The sequence below is a fragment of the Symphalangus syndactylus genome, chromosome 8, assembly GCF_028878055.3.
Source record: "Symphalangus syndactylus isolate Jambi chromosome 8, NHGRI_mSymSyn1-v2.1_pri, whole genome shotgun sequence".
Lineage (NCBI taxonomy): Eukaryota > Metazoa > Chordata > Mammalia > Primates > Hylobatidae > Symphalangus > Symphalangus syndactylus.
Window position 1 is genome coordinate 35,095,459 of NC_072430.2, and position 14,009 is coordinate 35,109,467.

Below are 14,009 nucleotides of genomic sequence, written 5' to 3' on the forward strand. Positions count from 1 at the left end.
ACACAAAAGCAGCCAACCTTTAAATGTGCTACTTAAAGACTCTTAATGCCTTGCTTCCTTTTATTCATTTGGGCTTCTCCTCCTATTCAGTCATGATTCTAGTAAATCTTCCTCCCTCGACTAAAATCAGCACTTCTCACTTTCAAGGTCCTGGGTTGGGGTGACAGGAGAAATACGGAGACGGAACAGCAACAGTTCAGAGAATATTGGCTTCATGAGGACACCTTCTTAATCTCTATGTCTTTTATACAGTCATCACCATCTAACATGATGCCTGACCCATGGTAGGTACTCAGTCAATATTTAGGAAGTAGAAGGATAGCAGAATGGGGAAGGAAAGAAGGAAGAAGGAAGGAAGGAGGGAGGGAAGAAAGGAAGGAAGAAGGAAGGAGGGAGGGAGGGAAGGAAGGAAGGAAGAAGGAAGGAGGGAGGGAGGGAAGGAAGGAAGGAAGGAAGGAAGGAAGGAAGGAGGGAGGGAGGGAGGGAGGGAGGGAGGGAGGGAAGGAAGGAAGGAAGGAAGGAAGGAAGGAAGGAAGGAAGGAAGGAAGGAGGGACAGGGGGAGGATGGAAAGAAAAGGAGGAGAAAAGCGATAGTACTCCTTATTAAGAGGCTTGCCCACCTTCTTGGGGGACATTTACCATAGAGGCTGAGTATATGCCAAACAATAGGACATAAAGACATTGGGTGGGAAGGGAGCTCACTCACATTCTCTATTTTCCTCCTGCTCTATATATGTTTTCCCTTTCAAAAAGGAGCCAAGGATAGATACGTGATGGTTGGTTTTAGGATACACAAAAAAAGTCAGCTCTGGAAGCCCCTGCTGACTAGCTGGCCTAAGAATTAATTGTTCTCTCCTCAAGTTCAGGATCCGTTAGTGTCGCGATGCAAAGATATAGGCCTCAGGCTCCTTTCTCTGAACTCAAGTACTATGGTCGATCCTCCCTGGCTAGAGAGAGTAAAGCAACAAAGGTGTAAAGACAGCTGGGGTGCAGCTGTGTGTTTGCCACAAACACTGGAAAACACCTATGGGTCACTGGTTTTATTTTCCATTCTGCATAATTTTCTGAGGAGCTATGGGGTAATCAGTAATTACTCAGAATACAGTCGCCAGAGTTAATTGTTCCTCCTCCAACTGTGTCAAAAAATAAGGGGACTGAGCCTGTAAGTGGGTTGTATCAGGAGGCATAAAACAAGACTTAGCACTTTACTTAGGCGTTATTTTTTCAGAACGCTTGACCACTTACCAATACATTTTCCCACAAACATCCTGAGGAGATTGGTCTGGTCACTTTGCTAATCCCTCAAGTCTATTAGCAGGAAAACAGAGGTTGAGGGCATGTGGCATGAGATTTGTCACAATGAGGCAGTTAAAGACTGACCTAACCTCTACTTCACATAGGGAAGTCACATGGGAGGGAGTCCAGGGCGGCATGACATTCTCCACAGTCAAAACTGCCAAGCAGGGTATGATTATTGCCCCTTGTTGGCAATCTGTCAATTTTTGAGGATAAAACATTCAGTTCCCACAACCGTTTCACAGTTAACAAATTGTGGGATGACTCCTGGTTTTCTTGTCACAAGAATTAATTATTTATAAAAAAAATGTGGAATATAAACTCAGATGTAGGAACAACCTTATGCCATTATAGACATGGATTTGCCTACACATGCTTAAATGATTCTATGTGTTCTTATGTACATACACACACGTCTTATAAGACATGCCCATCTAGCAACCTAGGCTACAAAGTCAAAGATGTGGATGTAAGCCATGTTTCCCAATATAACCCTGTGTAAAACTTTTCCAGTTCTTATTATATCAGGGCCCTGGTAAAGCAATAGTTTCTCTTTATAACACTCTGTGGCTCCAGTTTTTAAATAATTTATGTAAGAAACGTGTATCTGTAGTAAGCATTAATTTCTAACATCTTGTACTCTTTTAATTGAAGATAGTTCTCTAACTCTCAAGACTGTATCCAGCCCCTGAAATCTTAGGAATTTATCTCTGCAAATTGAAAGGATGAAGTGTGGGGGCCGATTCCTTTTGGTAGAATTCAGCCGTCTGTAGCTGAAATGGTTTTCTTCCTGCGTATCATGCCTGATGTTAACATTTTTGTTCTAGGAAGCCTGAAGAGGAGCAGAAAGTAGAAATATCTGCATATACCAAGAAAAGCAGATTTTAAACATCTTCAGGGATAGAGGTAATGTCATGATGAGAGAGGCTTGCTAAACAATTTTTAAAATCTGACTATACAATCACAAAGAATTCCAGTAATGAATCAGACTGAGAAGCTTCTGAATAAATGTGCTGTTCATAAAAGGTCCAGCATTCTAGAATTGTGTTGAACAACACCTTTATTCAGAAGCTTTTCAGTTTTAATAGCCACACATGGCTATTTAAAGTTTAATTTAAATTAATCAAATTTACAATTCACTCTCTCAGTTGCTCTAGTTATATTTCAAGTGCTCAATAGCTATGTGTGACCAGTGGCTGCTGTATCGGACGACGCAGTAATAGAACATTTTCAACACCATGAAATGTTCTATTTGTACAGTTCTAGCCAATGGGGATTTTCTAGAACTACTTAGAAATCTGAGTGCACCATAAAAAATTAAATAAATTTCCAGTCCACAATAAGTTAAATTACAATGTTAAATGAACCTTGAGTTATGAAGTTACTGCCTAAAGATGTTCAGAAGGCAAAAATCACTACATGAAAATAAAAATTCAAAATTAGAAAAGATTCTAGAAATGACAGACTAATTTTTTTTTTTTGAGACGACATCTCTGTCACCCAGGCTGGAGTGTGGTGGTACAATCTCTGCTCACTGCAACCTCCACCTCCCAGGTTCAAGCAATTCTCCTGCCTCAGCCTCCCAAGTAGCTGGGATTACAGGCACATGTCACCACACCCAGCTAATTTTTGTATTTTTAGTAGTGACAGGGTTTTGCCATGTTGGCCAGGCTGTTCTTGAGCTCCTGACCGCAGGTGATCTGCCCGCCTCGGCCTCTCAAAGTGCTGGGATTACAGGCATGAGCCACCGCACCAGGCCAGACTAATGAAATTAATATGTTTTGCTTGCACACCAATAGAGTAAATGATGCACATGCGGCATTGGTGTACACATAGAGAAGAAAATGTGATGATTCTTAGGTATAAGAATAGGCTTATTCCAACAAAATACATACATTTTTCCTTTTCATAAGAAAATTTTTAAAACAATGCTGTAGTCACACCATATCCAGACTTCAGCAAGGCTTTTACAAAAGCTTCTAGGACATCCTTGTTGGCAAAATGAGGAAATATTTGCTGACTAGTAACACTGTCACAACTTTTCGCAAACTAGTAACACTGTCACAACTTTTCGCAAAAGAACAAGACAATGAAACCTAAATAATATTGATTAAAGTGTCTATGTCTGTCTGAAAGGAGGTCCCAAATGGCAGACTCATGGATCTAGTTCTTGGTTCCACCCTATTCAATGACTTTATCTAACATTTAGATTAAGACATACATGTCATACTTATCAGATGAAAGATGACAGAAATTTTCACTGGAGAAGAGAATCAAGCCATAAGTGATTCTTAAGGGATTGAAAAAAAAAAAAAAAAGACAAAAATTAACATGATAAAATTTAGCAGAAATAAAAGTCAAGCACTCCATTTAGTATTTTGGGATACCAGATACTTCTTCAATTTGTATCACTATGTCAAGTGAGGTTCAGGAGGTCAAATCCTAAAGGCCCTAATTGACCTTGCCCTCTCTGTAGGCCATGAATACCAGCTTCATTCTATTAATCCAGTTGTAACTAGAGGAAACTACAGCAGCATAATCAGGAGAAATTATAGTCACCCCAAATTACCTAGAATTCAGACAGAGGGACAGCCAGAGTCTTATAGCCTAGACAGGAGGGAAAGGCAGCACCCCAGGTGGAAAGATGCCTGAGCAAGCCCTCTTTGAGGGCTCCAGGCTTTGCGTCCTGTGCTAAGTCTTTCCTGGTCTCTCCACATTATTTCCTCTAAAATAATTTCATCATAGTCTTAATTCCCTTGATATCACCACATTTCCCTTTAAAATCATTGTAAAGTCATTCATTTAAGAGAATATTGCTCCCCCTGTTCCCTTTCTCTTCTGGAAGTTATATTTAAAGGAAACATAGCAGACCTGGGGTCGATCTTGAGAAAGGTGACTGAAGAATAAAAGATTCAGAAAAAATCTTTTTTCCTCAATTCAATTCAGCACAAAGCAAAGGAAGAAAAAGAAGAGAAATATATACAAATTAATATGCTCATTAGCATGATATAAATTCTAAATGCAAGAAGCAAATAAAGTGCTTTGGAATTGTTGTTTGTGTAGGAAATGGAGATTTTTATTCGGCCTCTAGAAAAGACTGATAGAGGACATGATAGTGAGCTTCAGCTATTTTGAGGGCAATTATAAGAAAGATAAATTTAATCTATTCTGCATTACTCAAGAGGATAGAATGAGGGCCACTGGGTAAAAGTTATAGGAAGCATATTTCAACTCAATAGAAAGAAGGATTTCCTGATAATTAGCTCTGTCCTAAAGTGAAATGAGATCCCTCAATAGGGCAATCATCTCTCTCAGTGGGGTGTTCAAAAGATGCCATATGTCCATGGCACTTAGAAAAGATTCCTGCTACTGGCAGGAGATTGAACCAGATGACTTCTAAGAGCCTTTCGACTTCTGAAATTCTATGACTCTGTTTCATACTTGCTCTCACCTGCACTGATTCCACTTGATGGATAACTAGGCAGTGGTCAGTCTACCCAATACAGGAACACAGATCAGACTTTCCACTGTTCTCTGCCCCCTCACTGTCTCTAGTCAAGATAATGTGGCTACCCCCTCAAAAGCTGCAATGTGTGGGAGTTCATGATGTATTTGATTATTTCTGTGTCTTAGAATTATTTGGTTTTATATAAACAACTTAATTTGTCTCACTTTCCCTCCTTCCTTGGATATAACACATCACATTTGTTTAACCCTTTTCTAAATATTAAATGTGCAGTTAAAAGCACAAGGAGCACATATAATACAAAATATAGAGCAAACTAAGGTGCATGTGGCAATTTGGAAGTTCAAATGATTCAAACAAACATTTGTAGAGTAATTGCTTGGGTATGTTCAATTACTTGTAAATTATCATTATTTTTTTAAATGATACCTAATTAAGGATTTAGCTGAGTGCTCAGGATTCTTACCATAGTGTTTTGAGATGCTATTTCATTAAAAATAATCATTAACACCTACTATTTATAAGGCTTATTGCTAATTACTATAGAAAACACAAAGATGAGTAAGATAAAGCCCCTGTCATAAAAAAGCTTACTGTCTAATGGTATACAAAATAATTGAAGCAAGACAGAATACGAGTGCCTCCATAAAGTTACACAGTTCTTTGGAGAGAAAATTTGTATCTGGCCAGGGAAAATCAAAGCCAACTTCATCAAGAAGAGGGTAAAAATCCACACCATGAAGGGCCATTCATCCTGATCCGAGAATAATCTATTTGTTGTTTTGTTTTGTGTTTTTTGTTTTTGTTTTTTTTTTTTCCTCACTGGATGTAGGGAAGTCAGTGAAGGAATTTGTACAGGAGAGTCTCATAACAGAAATTTTATTTAAGGAATATGAATCTAGCAGCCATGGGTAAACTATTTAGAGAGTTGGAGGGATAAGCCTGTTGGTCCTAGATAAAGGGAAGCAACCAAGTCTACACACTACATGATGGAAGTAAGAGTGTAAGGGAATAGCTAAACTGAAGATGTCATGCAGGTCAGTCGGCAGCATCTGGAAATTAATAGGAAGTGGTAGAGAAGTCTGTGAACTCAAAATGGAGAGGGTGGATTGAGAGAAATCCCAGGTGTCGTGGGCTTGAATAAACAGGAAGAACTTTTTGAGTGGGGTAAACAAATGGAAAATAAAAGAAGTATGCAGATGGAAAGGACCATTTTGGAAAACAAGATCCAAACTGATGTGAAGCATATTAATCTAATATAGTGCTTCATCTGGGTGGTTTTAGTAAAGATGGCAATCATTACAACTGAGTTAGGGACTTGGTTGAAAGCTAAATTGCCAAGTATAAAAACAGAATATCAAGTTAACTGGGTGGGAAATGGAAAGGAGACAGTTATGTGCAGAAGAAGACAGAAATCCAATCATTAGGAAAGTTGGAGAGAATATATGAGACTAGATGTGTTAACTGCGTTTTTTTATTATTATTATTATTATTTTTTGCATTTTCTGTCACATTCGGGCCTTACTGATCCTTGAGAGTCTGCTCCTCCCTGGGTGAGCCAATTCCTAAAAATAGTAAAGGACTCTCCTGCAACTGTCTTTCACATGCAAACCAACAAATCAGGAGCCCAAACCCCTCAGCTATTTTCTTTATCGGGCTGTTATACTCTCGGCCACAAGCCACTGGCTCTAATCACCCCAGGGCCAGGGATCAGGCAACTAGGGACAGCCCGCTACTCCAGAGTCTGTTGAAATTATTCAAACTAGCCACTTCTAAACTGTTAACTCTGCCTTATTCGTTTCTTTCCACAGAAACCCCAATAATGGCACGTGACTGTGTTCTCCCCTCACTCCTTCTGTCTCCTGACTGCAGTGCCTCCCTGTGTGGCACTACACGGCATGACCTCCCTATCCTCTCGAGAATTACAAATAACAAACTGTCTTTTCAATGGTCTGAAAAATAACCAAACCTACATTTTAAAACACTAGAGATGACTAAAATGAGAAAAGAGAGAAGTGGCTAGCAAGAATGTCAAAAAGGGCATAATTCTGAATGAAGACATTCAGCTAAACGCAGATACCACAGCTTTTCAGGAATTTTGGGAAAGCCATTTTTTTTTTTTTTTTTTTTTTTTTTGAGACGGAGTCTCGCTCTGTCACCCAGGCTGGAGTGCAGTGGCGCGATCTCGGCTCACTGCAAGCTCCGCCTCCCGGGTTCACGCCATTCTCCTGCCTCAGCCTCTCCGAGTAGCTGGGACTACAGGCACCTGCCACCACGCCCAGCTAATTTTTTTGTATTTTTAGTAGAGACGGGGTTTCACCGTGGTCTCGATCTCCTGACCTCGTGATCCGCCCGCCTCGGCCCCCCAAAGTGCTGGGATTACAAGCGTGAGCCACCGCGCCCGGCCTGGGAAAGCCATTTTTTATAAAGGATTTGTCTCTTGAAAAGTGCAAGGAAGGTTGAACCGAATGTTGCAAGGACTATACCAAATCCTGACTTGATCCCTAAAGTTCTAGGAAACACCAAGGGATTGTAAGAAGTTACCAGATATTTTTCTGGTACGTATTTGCCATGGGGGTAATTTGAAATTTAAATTAAACCTGAGGCCAGGCGAAATGGCTCACGCCTGTAATCTCGGCTCTTGGGGAGGCTGAGGTGGGTGGATCACTTGAGGTCAGGAGTACAAGACCAGCCTGGCCAACATGGCGAAACCCTGTCTCCACTAAAAATATAAAAATTAGCTGGGTGTGGTGACATGTGCCTGTAATTGCAGCTACTCGGGGGGCTGAGGCAGGAGAATCACTTGAACCTGGGAGGCAGAGGTTGCAGTGAGCCAAGATCACGTAATTGCACTCCAGCCAGTCTCAAAAATTAATTAATTAAACCTCGGTAGACAATTAACAGTGTGTAGAGGTTAAATAAGATTTAACCCTGGAGAGAATTACCAGGAACAGGAAATTGTAAGAGGAAAATTTTGTTTCATTCGTGATGACCAGGTGGAAGAGTTGCTGAAGTGGGTTTCTAAATGACACAATGGTAGAGTGAAAAACGGTGGCAGATGCTGTTGCATCAGTAGGATGAGAGTACAGAAAAAGATGTATATGGAGAGAGATGGAGGGGGAAGGGTTGGTGCCTGTGGTTTAACCATCGACAAGAGAAACTATAGAAGAAAGAAGTTCACAGTGCTGCAGGAAAAATACCAAGTAAGCAGAATTTCAACCCCGGAAAAATGTGTAGGACAAGTGGAGTCTCTGTGGTTCCAAACGGGCCTCCCCAAATGACAGGCTAGGACCAAGGGGAATATTTGCTGACATCTCCAATTCAAGTAAATCCACAAAATGACTCATTTATAATGTGGGTACAATCTGTGCTTAGTGGCAACCATAGTTAGGAATGGAGGAGTTGAACTTGTGGAAAACATAAAAGACATTACAAAGTTGCCAGATATTTGTCTGCTGTTTATTTACCATGTGGGGGCGATTTGATGTTTAAAGCTCAGTAGAAGCTTCAAGCATGATGCCATAGGGATGTACTTAACTTAGAGAATTTTTGTTTTTAATCTCTAAAAGGGAAAAATAAAATTTTCATGAAAAGTAGCCTTCTCCCCAGCTCAGCCTCTCTTCTATCTCCAAAATGTAACCTACATTAAAAAAACGTAATATGTCAGAATATTATAAAATGGCTATTATTAGAAGGGAATAACCAAGAGCAAGATAGATCAGAAATGCCAGTTGGATCATGAGGTGGGAAGAGTCTGAGGTATTAAGTAGAATACTCAGGGAAAGCTTCATTGAGAAGGGAAGATCTAAAAAAATAATTATTTGGTGAAGGTGTGAGCCAAGTAGGTATAAGAGAGAAGCACTTTCTAGATGCCAGACACTGTGCTGAATGCTTCGTAGGCATGATATCATTTTTACCCCTATAAAACATTTGGAAATCTAGCAACAATTATTGATCACTCTACAGATTAGGAAATTCACCAAAAAATCGGGGCATAACCAGCCTTCCCAAGGTCACATAGCTATTAAGGGACAGAATTGGGGTATGGACCCAGGCATTTTGACTATTAAAACTGATCCTCCTTTTAAAACTCCTTATCTCCCCTTAAGCTCGAAACTAAAGTTTACCCCCCTCAGCCCTGCTACATGGAAGAAACCCTAGGAAAGAGAGCTCTAGAGAGTTGGTTACAGGAGTGTTTTGCTATGTCAGGTTACAACTTCTTCCATGAGAAAGGGGAAGAAAGTCCTGAGCACCAGGAAGAGAGCCTCATACCCAGGCTCATAACCTTCAGTGCACAGTGACACCAGCCCTGCAAACGTGGCCCACTTGGGTTCCTGGGACCCAACATTCAGATTAAGGGGCTCTTTTTTTCCTGGGAGGAGGCAGACACAAGGTGAATTTAAGTGAGGACTTCTTAAACCCTCAGAATATCCCACTTCCTTGACTCTAAGGTGCTGCCCCATTCATTCATTCATTCCACAATGACTGAGACTGAGACTATACCAGGCTCCAGCTGCACATAACAGATATGACTGTTGCTCCTGTGGTGCTTCCAGTCCACTAGAGAAGGGAAAGGTGAGGAAGTAATAATCTGATGAAGGGGCAGAAAATCAGGAGAGAAATTGTAAGGCATGTATTTACAGCTTCTGGAGGCAGGGAATATTACCACCTACACAAGAATTGGAAAACAACTTCTAAGTTCAGCAACTTTAAGCTGAAAAACTTTATCTTAAAGGAGAGAAATTATGGATTTAACATTTTCAAAATATCCTGGGTAGAATCTGAATGCAATAAATGGCCTGTAAATTCATTGCTGAGTGGCCACCCTGTGCATTTATCCTAGCCCTCAAGGAAGATGTTGTCTTGTAGTAGAAAGAACTGGGATGCAGACCTGGTTCTTCTAAACCTGTGTCAAGCTCCCCAGAGTGCTGGACTTGCCAAGTGGGAATGGGGAAGCTGCTTGACTTCTCAACATCAGTTTGCTCTTCTGTAAGGTAAGGTTAATGAGATCTTCACTCCTAGCCATCTATGAGGGACAAATTAGAGCAAGGATTTGCAAGTTCCTTAAGCTAATATTTCCTAAATACCACAATGCATCAGGTACTGAGTTGGGCACAGATATGCAATTATTGGTCCATTTTTCATTGCTATAAAGACATGCCTGAAGCTGAGTAACTTAGAAAGAAGAGGTTTATTTGGCTTACAGTTCTGCAGGCTGTACAGGCATGGTGACAGCATCTGCTTCTGGTGAGGCCTCAGGAAGCTTACAGTTATGTCAGAAGGCAAAGAGGGAGCTGGCATGTCACATGGTGAGGGGGGAGTAAGAAAGAGGAAGCAAGAGAGAGAAAGGAGAAGCCTCAGGAAGCTTACAGTTATGATAGAAGGCAAAGAGGGAGCTGGCATGTCACATGGTGAGAGAGGGAGCAAGAGAGAGAAAGGAGGAAGTAGAAGGCTCTTTTTAGCAACCAGAGCTCAAGTGAAAGCATTACCACAGGAAGGGCACCAAGCCATTCATGAAGGATCTGCCCCCATGATACAAACATCTCCCACCAAGCACCACTTCCAACACTGAGGATCACATTTCAACACAAGATTTGGAGGGGACATATATCCAAACTCCATCATGCACATATTAACTTTAAGAGAAAGACAGAGCAAAAGAGAGAGGGGCCTTTATCAGGCATTTGTGTATTTCTTAATTATATTGCAGAGTTTCAAAAGAAATTTTTTGCCAGGCGGATGGTTCACTGGTTAGTTGGTATACATGAAAAAGGGAGTGTTGTGGCTGGGCACAGTGGCTCACGCCTGTAATCCCAGCACTTTGGGAGGCCGAGGCGGGCAGATCACGAGGTCAGGAGATCGAGACCATCCTGGCTAACACAGTGAAACCCTGTCTCTACTAAAAATACAAAAAAATTAGCCGGGCATGGTGGTGGTCGCCTGTAGTCCCAGCTACTCAGGAGGCTGAGGCAGGAGAATGGGATGAACCTGGGAGGTGGAGCTTGCAGTGAGCTGAGATCACGCCACTGCACTCCAGCCTGGGCAACAGAGCAAGACTCAGTCTCAAAAAAAAAAAAAAAAAAAAGGAATGTTGTTTTGTTTTTATTTAAAATAGTGATAACTTAAATATTAGGGAGGAGAAATGGCAGGATTCTGAAATGTAGTCATTGAAAGGTAACTGACCACCTTAGGATGTACTTGAGACCAGTCCTTGAATATAAATGTACGGGTATATCTCAGAGACTGTCAGAGGTAGTAGATGGTGATGGTAAGATAGTAATCAACATCAAACAGCCAAGAGTACTCTTACTAAACTGGGGTAGGCAGAATGCCACCCCGGCAAGATGTCCTGCCCTAATCCCTGAAGCCTGTGAATATGTTACACTATATGGAAAAAGGGATTTTGTAGATACGGGATTACTAACCAGTTGACTTTAAGATAGGAACATTATACTTGATTATCCAGTGAGCCTAATATAATTACATGAGCTCTTAAAAATCAATGTTTACTCCTTGCTGAGGACAGAGAGATGTGACCAGAGAGGAAGTGGAAGACATTCAAAGCATGAGAAAGACTCACTGTGCCGCTTGTTTTATGATGGAGAAGGCATTGTGAGGAGGCATGCAGGAGGCCTTCGGGACTTGAGAAATGTTTCTCTTGTACAACCAGCAAGGAAATGGGAATCTCAGTTCTATGACCACACGGAACTGAATTTTGATAAAAACCTGAATGACTTTAAAGGCAGATTATCCCAGAACAAATGCAAAGGAAGGTAGCCCTGCTGATACATTTGATTTCAGCCTTAAGAGATTCTGAGGAAAGGACCCAACTGAGCCATGCTATACCCAGAATGCTGACATACAGATATAACAGATGATGATATAATAGATGATATAATAGATGGTGATGTAATAGATGGATGATGTTTTAAGCTGCTAAAGTTACGGCAATTCGTTACAGTGGCAATAGAAAATTAATATATAAATCATCATAGGATTGTGGCAAATCCTACAATTCTCTGTTGTTATGTAGTCTTAGGCTTATTCAGGAAATGTGTAACTTTGGACAAGTCACTTTACTTCTCTCTAAGCATAGGCTTAGGATATTAAGCTCCCAGCCATATATTCTATTCCTTAAAGAAGACATAGTTTCACTATGAGAATTAAATCAGTTGCGATATAAGGAAATGACTGGTGCATCATAATTTTTTTAATTAAGAAAAATCCATAGTTGATTCAGATTTCCTTAGTTTTTACTGAATGTTCTTCTTTCGGTTGCAGGATTCCATCCAGAATGCCACATTACATTTAGTTGTCAGACTTTTTAAACTCCTTTTGACGGTGACAGTTTGTCCAACTTGCCTTATTTTTTGAAGACTTTGACAGTTTTGAGGAGAGCTGGTCAGGTTTTGTAGGATGCCTCTCAGGAATTTGTCTGATGTTTTTCTCACGGTTAGACTGGATTTTATAGATTTGGGAGGGGAAGAACACAGAGGTAAAATGTCATTCTCATCACATAATATCAAGGGTTCATGCTATCAATATGATTTATGACTGTTGATGTTGACCTTGATTTTCTAGCTGAGATGATTTTCAGGTTTCTCCACTGTGTAGTCGTTTTTTCTCCTCCTTTCTATACAGTACTCTTTGGAAGGAAGTCACAATATGAAGTTCACACTTAAAGAATACAGAGTTATGCTTCACCTCCTTAAGGAAAGGGCATCTACATAAATTATTTGGAATTCTTCTTCCCAAAGGGTTTCATCATAAACTTTTAACATATTTAGTTCACTTTTAGCTCTCAGAAACCTCCAAATTCTTATTTTATAATATCATCTTCCTTCCTCTGAATATAAATCAGAACAAGTGATGCAATTAGAAAAAAACATCATTTCATAGAAAAGTTATCATGGAAATGATTTTTAAAAATTATCATGGAAAAATTGTCATCAAAGGGGGAGAATTTATAATCTCTCCCAAGAATGGGGCATTGTGTTGTACTGACAACACAGTCTGTAACACATTTTCAAATGACCTCAGTTCCAGTCATTATCTTTCTCCCAACAAAAGCATATTTGATTCAGTTCAAGGTTTTGAGAGAAAGTCACACAATTCTTTCACTCTCGCTAAACCTGTTTCCCATGCTTAGATGGCAGAGATACGAGATCACAGTCTTCAGCTTTGAAAAGCAAAGTCTCAAGAGTGCTTCATTATCATGTACTTTTTGATATGAGCAGCAGGACAAAGGACATCTACAGCATTTAATTCTCTCTATATATTATTGTAGACTACAGTGACAATACAGCACAACTGTAATAACTGAGAGGAAAAAGTAAAAGTAAAGTTAGAGCTGGATGGACAGAAGAAATCCACCTCCCAATTACAGTGCAGCATGGAGTACTGACTGACCTTCTTGCTGGTATCAGTGTCAAGCTGCATATCTAAGCCACTAGTGGGAAAGCAAAATGCAGAAATTTCAACAGAGAGGCTGCCTCTACAGTATTTCCAACTCTTTCTAATAGCGGGAAAGCCAGAAATGCTGGAAGACTCTCTCTGCCTCAAAATTGGAGAGGTTTGCCAGCTTCAGCAACATCTTAGAGGAACATCTGTGCTTCAAAGGTTCAGCTGAGCAGAACTTCCTATCAGCGCCATCATTACCCATGGCCATTCAGAGCAATATTGAGTGCTGACAGCCGCTCAGATTTTCCTGCCATAAGGGAAAAATGAAATTAAGCTAGGGGCAGAGGACAGGAAAGGGAAGAGAGGTATCAGATACATTTTATAGAACATGTAATATAAACAATCCCGAAGCCCACGTGTAAGAAATTCTAAATCAAGAGTTTGTTCTAAGGACGAAAATCCGTCCATGGAAGGGGAAAGAGAAAAGAAAGATTCAAAACTCCATGAAACTGACATTCCCAAATTTTCCCCAGAATTATCTAGCCACCTGTCCTCTTAGTTGTTTCCAAGGTAAACAAGAAATATCTTTGAAGCTGAACTATACTTGTTAGTCCCAAGGGTTCAGGATTTGGTACTAATTTAACCTGTGAATACCATGTTATTTGTACCAGGGCCTCCTTCACAATAGTTATATCCCTTTAAGCCCTGGGATAATTTAAAAGACCAAAGTAGGTCTTGTTTACTGACTCACCATTATTAACCTACGGTGAGGTGAGTGAGGGACAGCAAGGCATTTGAGAAACAGGCATTGGGGCATTCCATGCCTACCTCAAAGGTCTACAACATT